The sequence below is a fragment of the Adiantum capillus-veneris genome, chromosome 18 (genome assembly GCF_014529385.1).
Source record: "Adiantum capillus-veneris isolate H3 chromosome 18, ASM1452938v2, whole genome shotgun sequence".
NCBI lineage: Eukaryota > Viridiplantae > Streptophyta > Polypodiopsida > Polypodiales > Pteridaceae > Adiantum > Adiantum capillus-veneris.
The window spans coordinates 129,962,156-129,983,769 of NC_140948.1; the positions used below are offsets into that span (position 1 = coordinate 129,962,156).

Genomic DNA, 21,614 nt, shown 5'->3' on the forward strand with positions numbered 1-21,614 from the left:
TACTCTCGCGAGAGCTAGTATTCTCTCCTCCTTCCTCCTCACTATAGTGCTCCTATTGAGCTGCAGCAGCAGGTATCCACGTGTTTATTCAAAGCCGGCCTGCTTATAGGGCTCCAATGCCAGGCACGAATGCCTCTCGTCCCACTTGTCCCATGCGTGGTAGAGAACTGAGCTAAAGTCAACCACTGGGATATACTTATTCATCCAATTCTGGGTTCTTGTCGTCCAAGTCCACTTCTTGAACGGTTGGTTATTAGGCTTCTTGTTTACCAAGGAGCCTATCCAAGTAGATGAATCGAGCGGTACTTGTCAAAAGCCCTTGCTCGTTGTCCCCCACAAAAGGCAAGTACGGGTGGTATGTTAAACTCGTAATGGAGAGTTGCCGTCCCTAAAGAGGTTGACCTTGCTCCCTTTCCGAGTAACATTCGCATCCCGGTGGCGACGAGGCGTTGCAGAGAGTGAAGGACACTGATCGTGGGCCCCCATAATTTCCGTGCCATAACAAATCACTGGATATATGCACGCCTTAAAAATAGTCAGTCGAGACCATATAGGGATAGCTCGGTTCACTCGTAGGTGCTGACATGCGAATAGACTTTTCCTCCCCTTGTCCGCTCGCTCCTTGACGATGCGTTCAATGGAAAAGGTCGAGTCTACGTCGATGCCAAGGCACTTGTACGTTTCACCCACTGCAACCATCTCACCACCCAGAATAAAGATCCTATGGAGAGATCCTGCAGGTCTCCATGGAACACCATGACCATACATATTGTCAATTCTAAAGGTCATGCCCAAGGTCTTTGCCCATTCACTTACCTTGTCAAGGCTCGTTTGTAGGATTTGAGGAGAGTCAGCAAGTAGAACCAGGTCGTCAGCAAAAAGGAGTCCTTTAATTCTCTTGAGGAGGTTAGATACATATCAGTTAGGGACTGAGGGTGGTCCATCAAGGGTAAAGGAAAAAGGAAAGGATAAGAACAAAAACAAAAACAAAACCTAAGGGGGGTTAGGTGGAGGGGGAGTTGGCTTGGGAGTTTGAAACTCCTGAATGATGGCTTTACCGCCAGGATAGGCTGCCCATTTCCCTTGTTTACGAGCTTCATGCATCTTTTTGAGCTCCCTTGCTTTACGCGAGAGAGAGAGAGAGAGAGAGAGAGAGAGAGAGAGAGAGAGAGAGAGAGAGAGAGAGAGAGAGAGAGAGAGAGAGAGAGAGAGAGAGAGAGAGAGAGAGAGAGAGAGATGAAATGTTAATATCGTCTTCAAAAGGTCAAAGTGACCTATGAGACCAGAAAGTTACAATGCGGTGTATCTCACACAAAGTCAGATTAACAAAATAAATTAAACTAGGATAACAAAATATAAATACTGCGGGATCCTAAACTAAGCAGTACAATGTGAAGACAATATGGGAGGGGAGTAGAGATCCATCTTCATCTGTACTCTGGACGACGAAAGCGTATGGCTTGAATCCTTTGTTGTAGCCTCCTTCGAAACTGTGTAGCTCCTCTTCTCCATCAGGGTCGTCTAGATCTCCCTAGCTCCAATGCTCGCTCTATGAGAATGCCAGTAGTGCGGGTAGACCTCTCCATCGTTGGCTGCTCCTCTGTCTGTTCTTCTAGGTGTACAATATCTAGTGTAAAGAAATCTGTGATCCGTCTCTGGGGATGTCTCTCTTCAGCTCTCCTCAGTAAAGTTTCTCTATGCCTGTGTAACTCAAGTAGATATAGCCCAACACATCTTTGATCCTCATAACTCATGACCCTAGATAGAGGCCCAAAACCTTCTCTGAATAGACAATGAAAACGGCCTCGTATCTCATAGTACACTGTGGAATGACATATGTAATGTACTTCTGTCTCTGGCTCTAGATGGCATAAGCGGCATATCTTGCTATCTGCTGGTGTCTCTCTGAATCTGTCAGTCTCAATCTTGAGCTGATGTGAGGACGTGCGTATCTGGCCAATGGCACAACGCAAACCATGTGAAAGATGCGTGTCCATATAGCTAGGTCGAATCACAAACCCATCCCCCGTGAGGTGGAGAAGATGCTCTCTATAGAAAGCCATCTTCGTGCCCAACTCCTGTAACGGCTCTATCCATGTCCTCCTCGTGTCCAGCTGGATCAGACCCTGACGAATGAGTCTATTAATCTCTACCCGTGTCAGAGACTTCAAGGGTGCCTGTAGAGAGTATTGAAAAGGAGGCAACTTGTCCATGGTGAAACCATGTGTCAAAAACCATGATGCCATCTGTGCATACCAGCATGATGTATCCCCATTAAGAGCTAATTGTCTGGAGGACTCTAGAGCCACCCTGGCATATCTATCTCTGATAGTATCCCACAGACCGTGTACAAAGGAGACTGATCTGGTAAGCGCCTAAATCTCCATAGGGGGGGCAGCTAATTCCGCTCGAATGATATCATGCGGTACGGAAACCTTGGCTCTAATCAGCCGAGAGATCATAGATACCAGGGGCTTCTCCATACGCCTCCAACCATCCTAGCCTATAGAAGTTCCCCAAACATGCACCCCATATAACATAGTAGAGGCAACCAATGTATCAAAGAGCCATAACTTTGTCCTAGGTTCCTGGAACTAAACCTGCGAACACATCCTCTCCATTCCTCCCAGAGCCGCAACTGCTCTAGTTAGTCTAGTCTCTGCTGCTCTTCTCAAAGAAAATCTCGGCCCAGTAAAGACTACCCCCAGGTAAGTGTATGCATCTATATACTCCACAATCTCCTGACCATATTTGAAAGTAGGTACTGATCTCCTGACCCATTTCGGTGTGGTGTTAAACACCATAACCTTGGTTTTACATAGGTTTACACACAGTCCACTATCCTCTGCAAAACTGCGTAGTGCATCCAAATGTCGTTGCATACCTTCTGGTGAGTCAGATATCAGCACAATATCATCAGCATATAGCAACAATGGGATCCACGTCCCTGCCAGCTGGGCACCCCTGTCACCCTCTCTGTCAATGTAATCGGACACCTCATCAACATACATACCAAATAGAGTAGGAGACAATGGCAGCCCTGTTTCACTCCAATAGTAGAGTGAACTAAATCAGATACCCCTTCCGGAGTGCGTACATGTCCCACCACTGATCTGTACAAAGCCATAATCCCCCAAATCACCTCTATGGGCACCCCCATCTCCTGCAGTCTGCGCATCAATCGAGCTGTTGGTACCATGTCAAATGCTTTGCGAAAATCCACAAAGCTACAACAGATCCGTCTCCCATGTGCTCTGCCCTCCTCAATGATGGCCCTGAGTGTCAGAATATGATCAAGAGTGGAGAAACCCCTACTGAAGCCGGCCTGACCCTTTGCTCGTACACCCTCGCCCTCTGCCCAATTACTCAAGTGTTGCTCCAGAATAGATGCTTACAACCATGCCAATGTGTGTCCAACCATAATAGTGCGGTAGTTCCTAGGCTCTGTAGGGTCACCAGCCTTGAAGATGGGCACAATATTAGACAACCTCCAAGTCTCAGGTAATCCCTCACACATGGCACGATTGAACAACATTGCGAGAACCTCCATCAGCATATCCCTTGCATGTATAAAGTGCTCCGCTACTAGACCATCATGATCATATGCCTTCCCGGTCCTCATCCTGTCGATGGCCCTTTGTACTATCTCAGGTGTAAAGAAAGTGCTCGTAGCTGGGCAAGGCTTGGTAGGGTCTGGAAGGGGTTCCTGTCCAGCAACCGTATAGAATGATGTCGCATATTGGCCCCACACATCAGGTGAAGTAATCACTGGGGGAGGGGAGTGCTCATGGAAGAGTCGCCATGCCTCTCCTGAGTCCCTACTCAAGAACATCTAATATAAGTCTCGCTCCATCTGAGCTAGGTAAGCTCGCTTCTTCCGTCGCACAAGGCGTCGGAAAGCAATCCAAGATTGTCTGTAGGTGATGACTCCTAAAAGAAGATCCCTCTGAAGCTGGGCTCTCATCTCTCTGCACTCCTCATCATACCAACTATTCTGGGACATGCTCCCATAATGTCGTCTCTTGCCCGGCTGAGTGTGTGGGTATGCCATTGATGCAGCCCCATGCAGTGTCTCAGTCAGTAGAGTGGTGCACTCCTCCACTGAGAGGCCTGTACCATTTGTGACAGCTGTGCCTTCCAATAGACGGTCCCAGATCTCCTCTGTATAAACGAAATCAGTCTCTGGTGTAAATGTATAGCGGGTGTGTGACCTGCCTCCTGATGTCTGGGTTGTACTATACTGAAATTTAACGGACAGTGTCAAGAGAGCATGATCTACTGCTATGCCCACTGGCCTGGCTCCCACTGTGAAATCCTGAATGCAGGGGACAAAGCTCGGTTGTGTCATAACATAATCCACTGTACTGGCCCCATGTCTGTGAGAAAGCATGTGAAACCGGCTGCTTCGGGAAATCGTTGTAAGCCATTAAGTATGGCTAATCCATGTGTAGTCGTCATTTCCATGAGGTATCTCCTAATTCACCCACATCCAGCTCTCTAAGCATCTCATCTGAAGTGTCGTAGAAGACTGTCTGCAAGTTGCCCGTTCGGGCATTGAAGTCCCCTAGGAGAATGATATCACCATCCCCTAGAAAACTCCCATATGTCATACACGGATGTACTAGGAGGAAAGTAACATATGGCAATATATAGGAATCGACATGTGTCAGCTCTCAGTCTCACCCACATATATCTAGCATGATCATCTCTTCGTACAATATGCAGTAATGGTTGTAGTTCCTCTCTGAATAGCACTGCTACTCCTCCTGAACCTCTACTCCCATGCTCAGATCTCGCATTTGTCCTGTGAGCTGTCTCCCATCTGTATCCCATCACATGTGGCATTACCTATCCAGGGGCTTAATGAGTCTCTGAGAAGAATACAATATCCTTGTCTTTGAAATTGTCCTCAAATGCACCCATGTCCAACCTCATAGACCCATTACAATTCCAGGTAGCCATTTTCAGTGTGGTCCCATAGGTCTCGCATCGTCATGCAATGCGCCGCTCACCCGTCCATCTCTGTAAAAGGCTATCTTTCCCTTCTCCCTTGCCGCTGTAATCTCTGGCATTACCTCTCATATGTGCGAGCTGTGAGAGAGTCAGGTCATCCCCCAAGAAAATACTTGTCTTTTTTGAGAGTAGACCTCTTCCTCAAGAATTCCTTCTTCTCTTCCAGCGAGGGGAAGCGTAATATGAGAGCTCTCCCCTTTGAAGACTCTCCCGTGCCGTCAGTTTTCTTACCTACCCTCCATGCCTTTGTGTGCAAAGGCTTCTCCATCCCCATCATGGATGTAAAGCTTGTGACCTCTTTCTCCACATTGTTTATGTCCTTGAGACCGGTCACTCTCACATGTGCTCGCATCCGCCTTCTTTGTTCCTCTTGAAGGGTCATGTTGATAAGCGTCGGTGTACAAGGGGTTTCTTGACCCTTCCCTTTCTTGGCGACCTCAATCCATTTTTCAGCCTCGTCCGCCTTTTTCTATGTCCTTGTTATCATCTCTGCCCATGCAGATGTCTTTGCCACACTCAGTTTCTCTTCCTCTGTGATCATCCTAACCTGTTCCTTGATTTCCTTGATTTCATCTATTACCGAGGGCTGAAATTCACCTTCCTCTAGTCCACTGCTTACTCTATCCGCAAGCTCCTGATTAAGGGTAGAGACTTCTTTTTTGAGTGTCCGTATCTCGGCGTTTGGGTTCTCCTGTTTGAGGGTTGAGACTTCTTCTTTGAGTGTCTGTATTTCTGCGTTAAGACTCTCTTTCTCCTTCTTCCATTGTGCGCCTTCATTGAAGACTATCTGAAGGAGGTTGGCCTTCTCCTTCCACCATCCTTCCATCTCTGTTTTCCACTCCATTTCCCTCTCCATCTGCGCCATCCGCTTGTTTGTGAAGGTTGCCTTTGCACGCGACTTGCAAACAGGTGAGACATTGACGGCTTCCGTGTCCTGTGCCGGGTCCTGTGCAGGGGAGATTGCTTCTATGTTTTGTTGTGTAAGAGATGTATCGGGCTCACTTACTCGCGGCCTATGCAACCAGCAAACACGCGGCCCCTTACCGAGTCAGCTCGCGGCAACAATTTCGCATCTACCAGAGCCCCGCAGGCTCCCTGTATGTTTGACCTGTTGCCCCCTCGAGTACTCGTGAGGAAGACCTGCGCCACAGCCCTGTATGGGCGCCTCTGATAATCAGGAACAGCCTCTCGCTGCCCCTCTGTCTGGCTGTAAACAATAAGTCCCACAACCCCCTGTGTAAGGTATCCGCAGGCAGCACTGCTCGCTGCTGAGTGTGCATTAACCAGCCCCTCAAGCGACCCGCCTCTTCTGGAGCATGGAACCCAAGAGCAGTCCCCCAATGTGGGACGGGCCTGCTGTCCCCGCACCTACAACCTGTAAAGCTGAGGGCACTGCCCTAAGGTCTGCAGTCCCGAAACCTGCTCTAGTGTGATGGCGTATTTGCTCACGGCCCCAAAGAGAGAGAGAGAGAGAGAGAGAGAGAGAGAGAGAGAGAGAGAGAGAGAGAGAGAGAGAGAGAGAGAGAGGACACCGCATGTTGGGTCCCAACCACCCTCAAGGGCCCCTTGCCCTATTGCCAGAGCAAGTACTTCCTTTAATTACTTGCACAAATGCTAATACAATGGCTAGATGCTGAATGCATCATGCTTCATGCAAAAACGCCAGCTGATCTGTTGCAAAAAACGTTGAATGTGATGCAAAACACTAGGGCTGAATGTGATCAAAACACTAGGGCTGAATCTGATGCAAAACGCTAGGACTGAATCCGATGCAAAATGCTAGGGCTGATCTGATGTCGTAGGCTGAAAATGAGAGTTCTGAGGTTACTGTTGATGATGAAGGTTATGGTGATGGAAACGTTGGTGGGTGCTTGTGCTGTGGGTACTTGTTCAGCGGATACTGGATGTTGTTGTCTTCAAGTAAAAGGCCAAGTGACTCTTAACAAATGTCATGTCAAAGTCACTTATTAATAAATGACTTAAGTGACTGTTCATATGACTATATGCTTCAGTGACTATATTGTGCAAGTGATGGTATGCAATTGTAAACTGCCCGATCATGCACATCCTTCTAGAGGCTCACAAATTGCCAGGCTAGATCCTCGAGGCTCAAGCGCAATGCACACATGAGACAAGTTGCTGACATAGCATGACCCAAAGGGGCTAGGTCCAATAAATGGACAAACCTGAAAACCCTAAAAGTGAGCAAGTTATGATGTGGCATACAAATCCGTAAAACGCAAGGTTGATGACGTGGTATCATACGAATGTTTGCAGGATGGGCTAGCACCAAGTTTTGGCTACGCTAATTGAAAAATAGGGCTTTTTAGAGCTTGCAACTTTAGACGACACCCTGTTCTTAGGGACCCATGTAAACTGGGGCCTCCTTCTCTGAAGTGGAAATTGGGAGTCCTGCACAGTGGGGAGCCCACAACAATCGTACCTTGTGATCATAGAAGCAGAACTGCGCCACTTCATGTCAACTCTCTCTCTCTCTCTCTCTCTCTCTCTCTCTCTCTCTCTCTCTCTCTCTCAACACTTGGTATAATGAGAAGTGTAGAGAGATGAGAGCCACACTTCAGAGAGAGGTGCTTATGGGAGCCATTACTCATAGACAATCCCAGATAGCCTTCTGACGGCCTAGAGCGACGGAAGAAGAGGACTTACCTTGCTCGATTAGAGGAGTTGTTGTACAAGATAATCATGAGACACGACTCACGAGAGGCATGAAGATTTTTTCACGAGCATTCCCCCCCCACCGGCTATCACATCCACTGAGATTTGGGGCGCATATGCAACGTCTCTTTACACAGTTCTAGGACAACAATCTCTACCCGACTATCCGGAGCCATGCCCACAGATATGCACTTTCTTTACTACTGAGATGGTGAAGAAAGCCATTGACAGGATGAGGACTATGAGAGCATATGATCATCATGAATTGATGGCGGAGCACTTTATACATGCTAGAGATATGCTTGGAGAGCTTCTTGTAGTAATGTTCAACCGAGCCATGCGTGAGGGCTTTCTAGATACTTGGAGCATGTCTACTATTGTGCCTATCTTCAAGGCAGGAGACCCCATGATACCAGGGAATTACCGTATTATCATGATCGGGCACACAGTAGCTAGGTTGTATGCACATTGCATTCATTCTTGAGCAGTGGCTGAGTAGATGGGCAAAGAGAGCAGGCATTCGAGCATCAAGCTAGGCAGGTTTTAGGAGGGGCTTTCCTACTCTTGATCATATATTGACACTCGAGAGCTGTTATTGAGGAAAGCAGATTACATGGTGGGAGGATTTACTGTACCTTTAGTTTTCGCAAAGAATTTGATACAGTTCCCAGAGCTCTACTGATGCAAAGACTATAGGAGATGGGAGTACCCACAAAGCTGATTTGGGGAGTCCTGGCTTTACACAAGACAATCATGGGGCAGGTCCAATGTGTTGCATACTTTTGCTAGTGTTAGCATCATAGTGGCTTGTCAATGAACCTTGGCAAGACCAAAGTTATGGTGTTCAACACCACAACACACTAGGTCAGGCGATGGTCAGCAGAAGGTTGAGTATACAGATGCATACACTTACCTGGGAGAGGTCTTCACTGGTCCAAAGTTCTCCTTCACGAGAGGAGCAAAGACTAGACTAACAAGAGCATATGCAACTTTGGGAAGCATAGAGAGGATGTGCCGGTGGAGAGATTTTGTTGCGGATTGCCTAAAGAGACCCGACGATACTTCTTGAAACAGAAGTCCAAGAGCATTCAAAAATTCATGAAACACGCAAATGACCATTTCTCCATGCATTCACGCTCATTGACTTACCCAACACACGAGCCAATGTCCAAGTCAAACGACGAAGGAGTGTTCCAAGGAGGAGGAGGGCAAGAAGCAGATATTGACAGGCTAACACTATTTTGCGGAATGACTTTATGAAAAGATGTACAATGAATTGAAAATTTCTCAAATCGAACTTGTCTACATATGCTCTTTTACGTGTGTATTGTCTGAGTATATGTGATGAAATGCCTGCAACATTTTGTCTGATGCTTGATCTGATGAAATTAGTGCCTGTAGACATCTGCTAGAGATAGGTGAGATCTGGATGTGATGGCTAAATGAGTCAGAATGTTGATCTCCTCTTCTATTTCTCTCTCTATTCAAGTTCAGTTGTTCCAGTTTTTGTTTGTGTTGCTATTGATTTCTCGCTTGGGTGTCCAAGCTTGTGACACAATCCAGATGGTAGATAGAGTCTAGACACCATTCGCGATTGGCCAGACCTTTAGAATGTACATGAAGTTTGAAGCTTTTTAGGTTTGAGATCGTATTACAGGCAGCTCATTAGAAAATTTGGAAAGATTGCTTCACCTATGCATATGTTTGGATTAATGAATACTAAGTAGCGATTAGAGTGGTGTACTTAATGAAGAAAGATGAAACATACACAAGAGATAATAGAGAAAAGAGAGAAAGAGAGAGCGAGAGCACACACAAGATGTACGTGGTTCACCCAAGTGTGGGCTATGTCCAAAAGAAAAAAGCCACTTATTGGCTTTACACTTCAAACTTGAAGTAGTTACAAAGGGATTAGAAACCCTTACTGGCCGTCCCACTTAATTCTCTCCCATCTCCTTGCTTCAGTCTCTTTTCATGTGTAGAAGAGGCATGCTTTTATAGATGCAAAGGAGCCTCTATGGGCTACCCCCTCTGAAGAGAGGCAATCATCCATGTATAGATGCACCCATGTGTAGCCGCCCATGTGTAGTTTAGTCCACCTAAAAGTCAGCCACCGGCCGTTGAACGCCGGCCACGGCCATTGAATTTCAACCACCGGCCATGTGTCTACCCTTATCGACCATTTTTCGGTCACTTTTTGCCCGCTACCTGGCCATGATGTTCTGGTGAAAAGGAATATTCCGACGAGCGGTTTACGCACGATGGCTTCTCCTAATAACCGGGGCCTTCCAAAGGTGCGTTTCTAAAATAAAAATTACAAGCGAAAATCAGACTCTATACTTAACAGCATACCCTAACTCAAAAAGGTGTTTTGTTCACTTGGGGACTCTCAAAAATTGCAGCATTCAAGACGCTCAAAGAAAAGTTGATAATTGGTCTTGTTTTGACATTGTCAGATTTACAAAAACAACTTGAGGTTTACTATGATGCTTGTGGTAGCCGTCTAGGTGCGGTATAAATGCAGGACGGCCGTGTCATACCTTAAGAGTAGAATGTTCTATAGACTTTAGAGGGTTGCACACATCTCCAAGAGAGCTTTTAGCACTGATCCACGCTCTGAATCAATGGGGGCATTACTTACTTAAAACAAAGATTTCACAATGTATACAGGTCATCCGAGTTTGAGAAATTTCTTGACTTGAAAGAGCTTTCAGATAAGCACATGATATGGGCAAACATTTTGCCACAATTCCATTTCTAGATTGTTCACGTTACGAGAAAGAAGAATATGTGAGCTACAGATCTTGACTGTGCAAACCATAGTTACCGGGGAACGCCCCCTAGCCTCCGTTCCGGCGTTCCGGGGGGCAGTTCTCTTCCCGAACGTTCCGGAACGTCCCGGAATGTCTGACGTTCCGGGTGGCCAATGCAAACCGGAACGGCCGTTCCGGAACGTTCCGAAACGCCCCCGGACCGTTCCGGAATGCCCCTGGAACGGCCAACGGCTACAAACAAATTTGGCAAAAATTGAAAAAATTGAAGTAAATGTTTGGGCTTCTTTTGAAAGTGTGCAAGGCCTCAAGGACTCATAAAATGCACTCCCCTCCCCCTTTCTCTTCACAAGCTAATCCTCAAGGCTCAAGCTCTCTCCCTCTCACTCTCAAGATCTCTCCCTCTCAAGACTCACTCTCTCAAGGCTCAAGGCTTCAAGCCTTCAAGCTCTCTTCCTCTCCCTCCCACTCTCTCAAATCTCTCCCTCTCCATCTCACTCTCTCTCTCTCTCTCTCTCATCATCTAGTCATAGCAAGGTTGAATGGTCTTCAAAACGAGTTTTTTGTGAGTATTAGAGTCAAAGCACTCTAATACTCCTTGTATTTAAACACAAGGAGCTAAAAATTGCACTATTTGGGTGTTTTTTATACCTCCCGTTCCGCGACGTTCCCGTTCCGGACCCCTAGCCATTCCCCCGTTCCGCGGGGATCCCGTTGCTGTTCCCGTTCCGCGTTCTGGGTAACTATGGTGCAAACATCTTTGACAGGGTACAGAATAGGAAAACAGTTGCAAGATGTACTATCAAGGAAGGTTACTTGATGCGGAAATCCATGTTGTGAGTGACATGCGGATAGGCAAAAGGTGCCATCGGAGGGTCACATTCCTCCTTTTGTTCGGCATAGGGGCATCGAGGGTACCTTGAAAGGAATTGGAAAAGTATTTCTACTGGCCTCAGCTCAAGAAGGACGTGGACGAGTCTGTGCACACTTGCTTGGTGTGTCAAAAGGTAAAGTTTGGCACGCGCAAATCGGTAGGACTCTTATAACCTTTACCTATTCTTGACCAACCTTGAAACAGTATAGCAATGAACTTCATTTTTTAGCTTCCGAAGACTCAAGAGTGGGCATAATGGTATTTGAATCATAATCGACACATTCAACAAGCACGCTCACTTCATACCAATAAAGAAGACAGTGAAAGCCAACCACTTGGCTAAATTATTTCTCTCGTAGATTTTCAAACTACATGGCATGCCTACTTCTATAGTGTCACATAGAGACCCCACCCCAAATTTACGAGTTTATTTTAAAGAGCAGTGTGGGAGCGTATGGACAATCAACTTTAATTCTCGTCGTCGTTTCATTCACACACAAATGGACAATCAAAGATAGCAATTGAGTGGTTTGGACTTGTTGACGTCTTATATCTCTACCAACAAGACTCAGTGGCAGAGGTATTTTCCTTTGTTGGAGTTTGCTTACAACAACTCTTCGCACATCTACGAGGAAGGCACCATTTGAGATTTTTCACGTGGCATAAAGGCTCCACTGATTTTGTGCACCAAATACAAGGTTGTTGAAACAAATCATTTCTCACAAGATCAGGAAATTTCCCTTGCCAAGGTAAAGGAGGCTTTGTACAAGTCTCGAGCACGGCATAAGAAGGCAGCAGACAAGCATTGTCGTGACTTGCACTTGAAGGAGAATGATTGGGTACTACTTCGGTTTGAGAAAGCATGCCTACGAGAGAGGAAGCCAAAGCTTAGTATGCGATACTAAGGGCCCTTCTAGATTCAGCAAGAGACTACAATGTATCCTTCTACTCTAGTTGCAAGATACTTGGAAGATTCACAATGCTTTTCATGTGTGTCTCTTGAGACCTTTCGAAGGTGAGGAACTAGAGGACAGGGAGCCAAAGGAGCAGCCAAAAGTGAAAGTGACAGAAGAGATTCTTGTTCTAGAACACATCCTAACGAACAAAGGGAAGTGAAGGGTAAGCTGGTCCGCCAATATTTGGTCAAGTTCAACAACTATCTGGTTCTTGATGCAAAGTGGGTGGAGGAGGACTTAGCAGATTCTCCTCGGTTACTAGAGCGGTACCTTGAGGCTTTTGGTTTAGCACCATCTATTCCTAAAGTGCACGTAGAGCGAGCACGTTGAATCTGGTGCGGTGCATGCTACACAAGAGGGGAGCCACTCCACTCCTTTGAGATAAAGTCACTCATTTCGTCATAAGATTTTTGGGTTACCGACAAGGCTGACAATCTTCTATGGAATGAATTTATGAAACGATTTATATTACAATGGGAATTCTTAAAATGAACTTGCAATGGGGCTCTTTCATGTGTGTATAGTTTGAATATGTGTCGAAAAGATGAAATGCTGCAGCATTTTTTTGGTTTCACACGACGGGTGATGTGAATGTGATAGTAACGAGATTTAGCTCATTGAGACAACTGTGAAAAGATTTGAATGCGATTGCTAAATAAATTGCAGTGATCATCATTCTCATGCTACATCTTGACGGGGATATTGATGTGAATGTGATGTGATTGTGATCTTTGTGTGAGTGCTGGATGTGTGTAGTCCGACGCATGGGTACATAAGAGTCAATGACTACCAAGATAGTTTTCGTCCTTTGTTTGTTTTGCAAGCGTAGTCGAGGGAAGTTACTTTTCTTTCAAGATGGAGAGTGTCACAAGTGTGATGACGTAGCATAGGCCTATTGGCCAAGTAAAGAGGGTGGACCAAAAGTAAAAGGCCACACAAAAAAGTTGACACTGAGACTAGCAACGAAAAGTCCACCATGAATCGCACTTCCATGTGGCACTGGCCATACGGAGGCTCCTGGCAGTTTTTGCGTGAGCTTTTGGAGGCCTGGCTTTTGGGGAGGATGAAAAGCAACTAGGGCACCCAGGCCTTGGGGTCCCCTCCAATAGATTAGCTTGGGAACAATCACGGAGGAGCAGCACCCCCGGACGTTGTACCCTTGGGATCATAAAAAAGAAAGAAATACTGAAAGGGACGCCAGTCTTTGGGTCCAGTGCTTCTTGAAGCGGAACTCTGTCGCTTTGTGTTGACTCTCCTCTTCTCTCACTCTATCTGTTCAAGTTCAATTGTCGCAATTTCTGTTGTGTGTTGCCATTGATTTCTCACTTGGGTGTACCAACATGTTACAATCTATCTCTAGACGACATTAAACCATCATTGTATGCTCTTTTCTCAAATGTGTTTTGACTATGCCTCTGTTCACTATGAACTAAGGCGTTTCTCGCATATGATATATTATATGGGTTTTCAACATTTTGAGGTTTCCCACCAGTAATTCAAAAGTATTTACCACAAAAATGTGTGTGTGTGTGTGTGTGTGTGTGTGTGTGTGTGTGGCAGTGATGAGACAGTTACCAAAAATAGATGGGAGTGTTCAGTTAGGTAAACACATGTAATGTGAAGCGGAAGTGAATGATGGTGTATGGCTCAGGGTGAGTGCTCAATGGTGCTTAAGGTTCCTTTTCAATTGGCGGAAGGAAGAGCCTTCCGTGCCTTAGTGAGAGAATGTGCAATGAACAAAACAAGAGAGTGGAATGCAACTGTGAATGTGTGTGCAAAGAGTGCTAGAGAGAGAGAAAAGAGATGACACCAAATGGGGTTCCAAACCCCCTCCAAGGGTTCCCCCCTTCGATTGCCTGTAGAATATTTGCTTTAGATTGCACAAAGGTCTGGTACCATGCTTCTGGATGCTATGATGCTAATGAGGCTATGTCGACGACGACGGTGATGAAGACGACGGCGACAACGGTGATGATGAGAACACTGAAATCTGAAATGCTGATGCGAGGCTGATCTGGACCAATCTGCAAAGACGCTGGCTAATCCGGTCCGGCTGAGCTACTGATCGGCTGCCGAACTGAACGCCGATGGGCTGAAAAACTGATCGCTATGGCTGAACTGAATTTGAAAACGCTGAAGCTGTCCAAGGCTGAGAGCGCTGTTATCCCGGGCTGAGAGTTGGAAACGCTGGCTGTCCAAGGCAAAAACACTATTGTCCAAGGGCTGGGAATTGAAGCGCTGGCTGGTTCAACGCCAAAATGACAGGCCAAGCTCTGTCCTTGCTGAAAACGCAGATGGGCCTACTGAGAAAACGCTGGATGACACTCCCTTGCCGCACTGCTGACTTGGGCTCTTGAGTCCTCTGATCGCTTTCTGCCCATTTCTCAAGCACTAGACCTCCTTATGTACTCCCCAATTACTGGGTCGAGCAGCCAACCCTCAACCTCCACGATTTACCTTTTTTAATTTAATAAGTGAAAAGTCACTTATAAAATAAGTGCTAAGAGGTGGTTCCTATGCAATTAAAAAAAATGGTTCACACGGGTGACCATGCTCATGCTTTAGGTTGTGCAATCAGAGGGTATGCAACTACTCTAAGTGCCTGGACATGCACAGCTTGCGCACACGCTCACAAGGGTGCCATAACACTTCCTAGGCTTCCTAAACCCTAGAAGTAGGAACAACTTGTCCACGTACACATAGAGTTAGATGTGCACGTGACATCCCCCCTTTTCAAGGTGAGGTACTTGTACCGAGCTGCATGGCTTCTTTGTAGTCTGCCAACAACTCAGAGTAATCTGTGAAAAATGCTTCATCAACCCACACTGCCTGGTGGGTTCCTCGATCTTTGAACTTCAAATGGTATTGTCATGCTTGCTTCTTTGATCCATGGCGAAACCGATGCAGCAAAAGCTGCTCCGATTCCATGACTTCTGCTTCATCAATGATCTAAGGTTCTTCTTCTTCGGAAATGACCTTTGGTGGGTCCCCCTAAAACAACTTCAGCCAAGAAACATGGAAAACATTGTGCATTGACCATGAGTTAGGCAATTGCAATTTCATAGAAACCTCATTTATCTTTTTAATGACTGAAAAAGGACCATACATACGAAAAGACAATTTTGGACACTTCTTTCCTACTTGCTTGAGACGTTGCTTCATGATCCTAAGATAGACCCAATCCCTTCCCTGATAGTAACATCCTGACGATGCTTATTAGCCTGACGAAAATAAGACTTCTGAGCCTTGCTTAGCCGAAGCTTCATACTCTCAGTAATCTTATCCAAAGACTGGCTTTCAGCATTGGCACCATGCAACTAACTGACCGATCGAGTCAACAAAGACTGAAATTGACAGCCAAATGCTGCCTTATACGGAGTTCTACCAATGGCACTGAAATATGAGTCATTCAAATCGAATTTCACTAAAGGGAGATACGGCTCCCAATGAGACTGTTGATCATGCACATAAGTTTCAAAACATCAAAAGCGAATTGATTGTAGATCTCAGTTTGACCATCGGACTATGGGTAAAATGTGGATGAGAAATTCAACTCGGTGCCGAAATTCTCGTAAAGTGCTTTCCAAAAATTAGAGGTGAACTTAACATCCCTATCTAACACAATCAACTTTGGGGCAAACCACAAAGGGGACACCAATGCTTAATGAACAGACGTGCTACATCTTGTGCTGTCACTGTGACCTTATAAGGAATCAACATGCAAAACTTGCTGAAACGATCAACGATCATGAGACATTGAGTGTTCCTTGAATGCAAACTAGGTGAAAGATTAGTCACAAAATCCATGGAAATGTCCTGAAATGGCCCTTCGAGAATAGGCAGCGGTCGCAAAAGGCCTTGCTGCTTACCCCGAGGAGCTTTGACTTTTTGACAAATGGAACACTATGTCACATATAAAAGCGCGAAGGAGAGGCTACCGGGAGATGCGCGAGGTGAAGAGTGCAGGTCTGGGCTGGGTGTAGCCAAGCGTGAGTGTAGGAGAGCAGAAGCGCTACAAATCGAAAGCAAAGAGAGGGAGAGAGCTCGCACGATTGGGGAAAACTCACTTATTGAGTTTTTGGGCTTTCCCACTTTTATTATAAGTGACCTTTAAAAAATGTGTCCAGGTTCAATGTGGACAAAGTATAAAAATGTACAAAAAAGCGGTTATTTAGGCCTTTAACCCAACAACCTTCCACTTAAAGGCATAAATGACGCCTTTAAGTTAACCAACTCCCACCAGCTGTATACAATGCTCATGTTGAGCCTTAGCAAAACTCTTGGTGAGAACATCTGCACGGTTATCCTGTGTATTGATTTTAATCAAGGTAACTAGACCATCGTCTAATACCTGACGTATGAAGTGGTACCGCACATCTATGTTTAACCCAACAACCTCCCACTTAAAGGCATAAATGACGCCTTTAAGTTAACCAACTCCCACCAGTTGAATGCAATGCTCATGTTGAGCCTTAGCAAGACTCTTGGTGAGAACATCTGCAGGGTTATCCTATGTATTGATTTTAGTCAAGGTGACTAGACCATCGTCCAATACCTGACGTATGAAGTGGTACCGCACATCTATGTGTTTGGTATGCGCATGAAACATGGCATTTTTGGCTAAATAGACATCACTTTGGCTATCACATCGCAACATTGGTGTATGAGCAGGCATCCCAAGTTCTTTTGCAAGTTTGCCCAACCAAATGGCCTCCTTTGAAGCCTTTGTGGCTGAAATGTATTCAGCCTCAGTAGTACTCAGTGCCACAAATTTTTGCAACCTAGAACACCAAGAGACTGCACCACCAAGCAATAGCAAATACATATCCACTAGTAGATTTCTTGGTATCCATGTCACCAGCCATGTCTGCATCACAATATCCCTGCAACTTTAAGTCACTCTTGCCATAACAAATACACTTTGATTGTGTACTTTCAAATATCTAAGAATGCATTTGACAGCTTCCTAATGCACTTTGCCAGGATTCGACATGTATCGACTAACAACTCTCACTACATAAGCAATGTCGGGACGAGTGGCAACCATAGCATACATAAGAGAATCACAAGCTGATGCATAAGGGATTCCCTTCATCGCTTTCAATACTACCTCATCCTTTGGGCAATTTGCTTTGCTAACCTTGGTGTATGGAGGTAAAGGTACTCCAAGAGGCTTAGCATTAGCCATATTAAATTTGTCAAGTACTTTTGCAATGTACTTTTTTTGAGATAAAAACAACAATTTCAGCTTTCTATCTCTTTTAATATGCATGTCCAAAATATGCTCTGCATCACCCAAATCCTTCATAGCAAATGCTCAATTTAGCTTACGCTTCAGAGCATCGAGACCCGTTTTATGTCTCCCGACAAGCAACATGTCATCAACATAGAGAACAAGTATGATGGGACTACCATCTTCATCCTTTTTCGTATACAAACAATGGTTTACATGGCTGCATTTAAAGCCTTGAGACAGCATAAAAGTATCAAACTTCTTATACCACTGCCGTGATGATTGTCTCAAACCATACAGAGCCCTTTTCAGTTTGCATACTAGTTCCTCACATGTAAGAACCACAAAACCCTCAGGTTGTTTCATGTATATGTCCTCTTCAATGTCACCATGCAAAAACGTTGTCTTTACATCCATTTGATTCAATTCCAAATCAAGCACCACACCGAGAGCCAAAAGAGCAGGTAACGTTGTAAGCTTTACAAAAAGGGAAAATATTTCTTGAAAATCAATTCCTTTTTTCTGTGCATATCCTTTTGTAACCAATCTTGCATTGTACTTTGGTTTTTCATCCACAATCTTAATCTTGTACACCCATTTGTTAAGAAGAGCCTTTCTCCCTTTAGGCAATGGCACAAGATCCCAAGTATCATTTGCAGACAAGGATTTCATTTCCTCTTGCATTGCAAGCTCCCACTTACTACTTGACTCACATGACTTAGCCTCTTTATAAGTAAGAGGTTCACCCTCATCTGACAACATTACATGATGCAAAGAGGGATTAAATCTCTTCGGTTGCCTTCTCAAATGAGTTGACCTTCGTACCCAATGATCTACATTCTCAGGGAACGGTTCTACATCATGAGGCAACTCATTTTCAGCTCTATCATGTTGCTGAAAATCATTTTCAGCCAATTCAGGTGGCTGTCCATCCTCATTAGGAGCATCAATATCATGTCCTATCTCTTCTTGCTCAAGGTTAACCAGCTGATTATCAATTTCAGCTTGCGGTAATGCATCATGAGGCTCTTTTCAACATCAATGGGTGGCACGAGAGACTGAAATCTGACTGTTTTCTTGTCAGAATCAAATTTTGTAGCTTTCTTAAGCAATATTGCCTCATTGAACACTACATCTCGGCTGCGAATTACCTTTCTAAATTGCTATAGTCCATTTCACCTTCTTCCCCATAACCTAGGAAACTCCTTTAATAGACTTCATATCAAGCTTTGTTCTCAAGTCATTGCGTACATGAACAAAAGCTTCGCAGCCAAATACTCTCAAATGATCATAAGAGGCAGGTTTGCCAGACCAAACCTCCTCTGGAATGTCATTTTTCAGTGTACTATTCAGAGAGCGATTGCAAATATGAACTGCAGTTTTTAATGCCTCTCCCCAAAACTCTTGGGAAAGATTAGCGGTGGGACAACATGCAACGCACTCTCTCACATAAAGTACGGTTGTACCTCTCAACCACACCACTCGAAGAAGGATTATAAGGGGCTGTCAACTCCCTTTTGATCCCATTATCATCACAAAAACGCTGAAATTCAACAGATACATATTCTCCTCCATTGTCCGACCTGAGACATTTAAGCTTAGCACTCTTTTGAGTAGTAACAAAAGCATGAAACTTCTTAAAAGCATTAAAAGTCTCACTCTTACTTTTCAACAAATGCACCCCTCCTTTTCTACTACAATCATCAATGAATGTAACAAAATACAATGCACCACCAAAAGACTTAACAGGCATAGTGCATACATCGGAGTGAATAAGATCAAGAGGATTAGCTTTGCGAGAGACACCAGAGTAATAAGAAGATTTCTTTTGCTTTCCATAAAGATAATCATTACCAAAATCCAAGTTTTTGCCTTTCACATCAACCCTCTTCAGAGAAGAAAGCACCTCAATACCCTTTTGACTCATATGGCCAAGTCTCTTATGCCACAATTCCGTATGTGAAGCAACTTCAGCAACAGCAAGAAACTTGCCAGGCAAAGCTTTCATCGTAGATAGTACAAAGTACCTCTTTTAGACCCTTTTGCAACAAGCATAGAGCCCTTAAGCAACTTCCATGAACCCCCAACAAAGATGGTAGTAAAACTATGTGCATCTAACTAGCCAACTGATAGCAAACTTTTCTTAATGCCTCGTACAAACCTGAGGTTACCTGACATCATTCAATAAAAGCTCTTGATCATTTGTTAAGAGCCAAGCGCATGGTACCCATTCCCTCAATATTGCAAGCAAAATTATCACAAAGGTACACCTTGCCATAATTGCCTGCAGCAAATGTAGCAAAACACTCCAGAGATGGAGTCACATGGAAAGAGGCACCAGAATCTACTATTCAAGACTGAGATAGGTGTCATCATAATCAATATCTAATTCTCCTAAATGATTTTCTCATATTAAACTGATCATTTAATGTGGGGAAGTGCCAAGGGAGAAAAAGCTAGAATATTGGTTAAGTTAGCAGACCGGCCACAGTAGGGATCCAAAGGAGGGAAAATAGGGATCCAAAGGGGGGGCCATCTGCAAAAGAGCCATGTGAAACAACGGGCTAAAAAGACCCTAAGGTTCAGCCCATTAAGACTTCCAAAATGCTAAGGTTCCAAAATTCAAAGGTTGTGTCCAAAGGTCAACCTTAGGGAAAATTGGATGCTTAGTGTGTGCCCAAAAAGTCTTTCTACATCCCTACATAGGAGGGGGCGAGCCCCAAAGCTAGGGGATGAGAGAGAAAGCCACACACACACACACAGGCTCCCTTTACACAAAGGGAATGAGGGACACATGTCAGCTCCCTAGGCCAGATGCCCACAAGGTATGCCCAATTCCTATTGGAAGACCCTTGAAGTGGACCAATGAGAATTAGGCTAGAGTAAATCTAGTTTAATTAATTTAAAAACATTTAATAAAAGAAACCAATAAGAATTAAGTGTCCTAGAAGACTATTGGGCAGTCTCCCAAGGGGTCCAATGAGCATTCAGGAGCCCCATGGCTTGCCTGATTCCTATTGGCCAGGAGGCAAAGGGGTCCAATGAGAGTTTAGTTTAATTATTTAATTATCTAAAGCTCTCACAAAAGGGGAAAGGGGGACACATGTCAGAAGGCTATCACTTATGCTGCTTAATCCCTATTGGCTTGACCTGGGGAGGTCCAATGAGGCAAAAGCCAGACTAACTTAGCAGCTAGGGCTCGCCCAAGAGAGAGAGGGGGCTGATTTTTGCTTGGCATTGACACACACACTCTCACACTTGACCATGTGTGAAGGAAAAATACTCTATCTCCTCCCAAGCTTTAATGGAGAGCTCATCACCTACTCCAAGCTTGTGAGATAGAAGCCTACATCAACACTCTCTTGGCATGTGGATGCAAATCCAACCAAGAGCCAAGCTTCAATGCATGCTCATCTTCTCTACCAAGCTAATTACTAAGCTAAGCTATGCTAATATGAGTGATTATGTGAGGAGATGTACTTCTTTCTCGTAAGATACTTCTTTTTCCTCTCAATCTACTCTCATACCCTGCTAGCTCTCACCATCTTCGAAGGTGTGTGAGGTCTTGGGTCTGAGAACGGGGATAATTCAAGTTGTGTTTGATTAAGTGTTTTGCTTGGTGTATGAAGCTTCCATCTTCATTGCACTAGCTCGTCTTGAAGGAACACAAAGAATTGTATTGTACAATGTCTCTCTTGATGGGAGAAACCATAATACAAAGCCTTTTGGAGGGGGGACCGGCTCCATGCAAATCCGGTCCTCAACTGTTGTCAATAGCTTAATTGCTCTCTCTTTTGAAAGTATTGTCGATGCTATCTAACTAGGTGTTATGCTTTTTGTTGCTCTCTCCACCCAAGCACTCTTGTAATTCTCATTAGGAATCAACTCTAATGAAATGCCCACTATGTTCATGCTAATTTCCGCTACACATAAGATTTTAGGCCATTAAATGTTACATTGGTATCAGAGCTCAAGGTTTCTCTTTTCTTGCTCAAGAAGGGAGGTCCTCAAGCTAGCTACAAATGGTTGGTATTATTAATTGCCTGTGAGTAAGTAGAATAGGGATTTTTCAGCCTTGCAGTGCGCCTGCC

General features: G+C 44.8%; 1 protein-coding gene and 1 pseudogene across 3 annotated transcripts in view; both read right to left on the bottom strand.

Annotated features, from left to right (window-relative positions):
* LOC147436403 (nudix hydrolase 20, chloroplastic-like) overlaps positions 1 to 21,614 on the bottom strand; it is a 209,396-nt gene that overhangs the window by 11,922 nt on the left and 175,860 nt on the right. The window lies entirely within an intron of this gene.
* LOC147436404 (uncharacterized) lies at positions 1,512 to 3,011 on the bottom strand (annotated as a pseudogene).